Raw genomic sequence first — 3,568 nt, forward strand, 5'->3', positions numbered from 1 at the left:
AAAATGTCATTGGACCATTCTGCAGGTGGATCTATTCACCTGAAGAAAACACCTGAAGAGGCTCAAGAACTCATTGACATGGATGCAAATAACCAATTCATGTACACTTCTGAGAGGAATTCCGTGAATAATGGGATACCTCAGAAGAAAGGAGTTCTTGAAATTGATGCTCTGAATGCCATATTGGCTCAGAACAAAATGTTGACTCAACAGGTCAACATAATCTCTCAAAATCTGAATGGATTGCAACATGCATCCAACAGTACTAGAGAGGTAGCTTCTGAAGAAGCTTATGATCCTGAGAACCCTGCCATGGCAGAGGTTAATTACATGGGTGAACCTTATGGAAACACCTATAACTCATCATGGAGAAATCATCCAAATTTCTCCTGGAAGGATCAACAAAAGCCTCAACAAGGCTTTAACAATGGTGGACGCAATAGGCTGAACAATAGCAAGCCATATCCATCATCTACTCAGCAACAGACAGAGAATTCTGAACAAAACACTTCTAATTTAGCCAATGTAGTCTCTGATCTGTCAAAAGCCACTCTCAGTTTCATGAGTGAAACAAGATCCTCCATTAGAAATTTGGAGGCACAAGTGGGTCAGCTGAGTAAGAAAGTCATTGAAACTCCTCCCAGTATTCTCCCAAGCAATACAGAAGAAAATCCAAAAGGAGAGTGCAAGGCCATTGACATAGTCAATATGGCCGAATGCACAAGGGAGGAGGAGGACGAAAATCCTAGTGAGGAAGACCTCCTGGGACATCCCTCAAGCAAGAAGGAGTTTCCTATTAAGGATCCCACGGAATCTGAGGCTCATATAGAGACCATAGAGATTCCATTAAATCTCCTTCTGCCATTCATGAGCTCTGAAGACTATTCTTCCTCAGAAGAGGATGAAGATGTAACTGGAAAGCAAGTTACTCAATATTTAGGAGCTATCATGAAGTTGAATGCCAAGTTATTTGGTAATGAGACTTGGGAAAGTGAACCTCCCTTGCTCATTAATGAACTGGATACTTGGATTCAGAAAATTCTACCTCAAAAGAAACAAGATCCTGGCAAATTCTTAATACCTGGTACCATAGGCACCATGACCTTTGAAAAAGCTCTGTGTGATTTGGGGTCAGGGATAAATCTTATGCCACTCTCTGTAATGGAGAAGCTGGGGATCATTGAGGTACAACCTGCCTTGTTCTCATTACAACTGGCAGACAAGTCATTGAGACAAGCCTATGGAATAGTAGAGGACGTGTTAGTAAAGGTTGAAGGCCTTTACATCCCTGCTGATTTCATAATCTTAGACACTGGCAGGAGCATCCCTCCCTCCTACTGAGATCTCTGAAACCTTTCCGGATGAGCAATTGTTTGCTGTTCAGGAAGCTCTGTGGTTTGCAGACATTGCAAACTATAAGACACAAGGTTCTCCTTTTATAACCATGGAGAGGAAGCATGAAGAGCTTCTCTCAGTTCAGAGTCAAGAAGAGCCCCCACAGTCAAACTCTAAGTTTGGTGTTGTGAGGCCACAACCAAACTCTAAGTTTGGTGTTAAGACCCCATATCCAAATTCTAAGTTTGGTGTTGGCAACTATACAACATTGACCTGATCACCTTGTGGCTCCATGAGAGCCACTGTCAAGCTATTGACATTAAAGAAGCGCTTGTTGGGAGGCAACCCAATTTTATTTATCTAATTTTATTTTATTCTATTTTATTGTTATTTTGTATTTTATTAGGTACATGATCATGAGGAGTCACGAAAAAATCATAAAAATTAAAAACAGAATCAAAAACAGCAGAAGAAAAAAATTCACACCCTGGAGGACGCACAGGCTGGCGTTCAACGCCAGTAAGATGCATCTGACTGGCGTTCAACGCCAGAACAGAGCATCATTCTGGCGCTGAACGCCAGAAACAAGCAACATCCTGGCGTTGAACGCCAGAAATGTGCCCAGAGAGGAAAAACTAGCGCTGAACGCCAGTAACAAGCATGAAACTGGCGTTCAACGCCAGAAACATGCTTTACATGGGCGTTTAACGCCCAGAATGTGCACCAATGGGCGTTTAAACGTCAGAATGATGCACGAAGGCATTTTACATGCCTATTTGGTGCAGGGATGGAATTCCTTAACACCTCAGGATCTGTGGACCCCACAGGATCACCTCAGGATCTGTGGACCCCACAGGATCCCCACCTAACATATTCCCACCTTACCTTTTAATCCTAATCACACTCTCCTATTCCCCATGCCACACTTCCCAACACTCTTCACCAATCACCTCAATTCCTCTTCCCAATTACCCCATTCACCACTCACATCCATCCACTCTTCCCCATATTCCCACCTACCTTCAAAAATTCAAAACCAATTTCCCTCCCATTCCCACCCTAAATAGCCGAACACACCCTCCCCCCTCTCCCTATAAATACCCTTCCATTCTACTTCATTTTTGCACAACACAACCCCCTCTTCTTACCCTTGGCCGAACCATCACTTCCCCTTCTCTACCATATTTTCTTCTTCTTCTTCTTCTCTTCTTTCTTCTCTTGCTCGAGGGCGAGCAATATTTTAAGTTTGGTGTGGTAAAAGCATAAGCTTTTTGTTTTTTCCATTACCATCAATGGCACCTAAGGCCGGAGTATCCTCTAGAAAAGGAAAAGGGAAGACAAAAGCTTCCACTTCCGAGTCATGGAAGATGGAAAGATTCATCTCCAAGAGCCATCAAGACCACTTCTATGATGTTGTGGCAAAGAAGAAGGTGATCCCTGAGGTCCCTTTCAAGCTCAAAAAGAATGAGTATCTAGAGATCCGACATGAAATCCAAAGAAGAGGTTGGGAAGTCCTAGCCAACCCCATGCAACAAGTCGGAATCTTAATGGTTCAAGAGTTCTATGCCAATGCATGGATCACTAGAAACCGTGATCAAAGTATGAACCTGAGTCCAAAGAATTATCTCACAATGGTTCAGGGGAAATACTTAAATTTTAGTCTGGAAAATGTGAGGTTGGCATTTCACTTGCCCATGATGCAAGAAGATGAACGCCCCTACACTAGAAGAGTCAACTTTAATCAAAGGTTAGACCAAGTCCTTATGGACATATGTGTGGAAGGAGCTCAATGGAAGAGAGACTCCAAAGGTAAGCCAGTCCAACTAAGAAGACTGGACCTCAAGCCTATAGCTAGAGGATGGTTAGAGTTCATTCAACGCTCCATCATTCCTACTAGCAACCGATCTGAAGTTACTGTAGATCGAGCCATCATGATTCATGGCATCATGATTGGAGAGGATGTAGAAGTTCATGAGGTCATCTCCAATGAAATCTACAAAATAGCCGACAAGCCTTCACCCATGGCACGGCTAGCTTTTCCTCACCTTATTTGCCATCTATGTTACTCAGCTGGAGTTATCATAGAAGGAGACATCCTCATTGAAGAGGATAAGCCCATCACCAAGAAGAAGATGGAGCAAGCAAGAGAGACCCCTCACGGTTCTCAAGAGGTGCATGAGGAAGCTCATCATCAAGAAATCCCTGAGATGCCTCAAGGGATGCACTTTCCTCC

This window comes from Arachis duranensis, chromosome 4, assembly GCF_000817695.3.
Source record: "Arachis duranensis cultivar V14167 chromosome 4, aradu.V14167.gnm2.J7QH, whole genome shotgun sequence".
NCBI classification, from domain to species: domain Eukaryota; kingdom Viridiplantae; phylum Streptophyta; class Magnoliopsida; order Fabales; family Fabaceae; genus Arachis; species Arachis duranensis.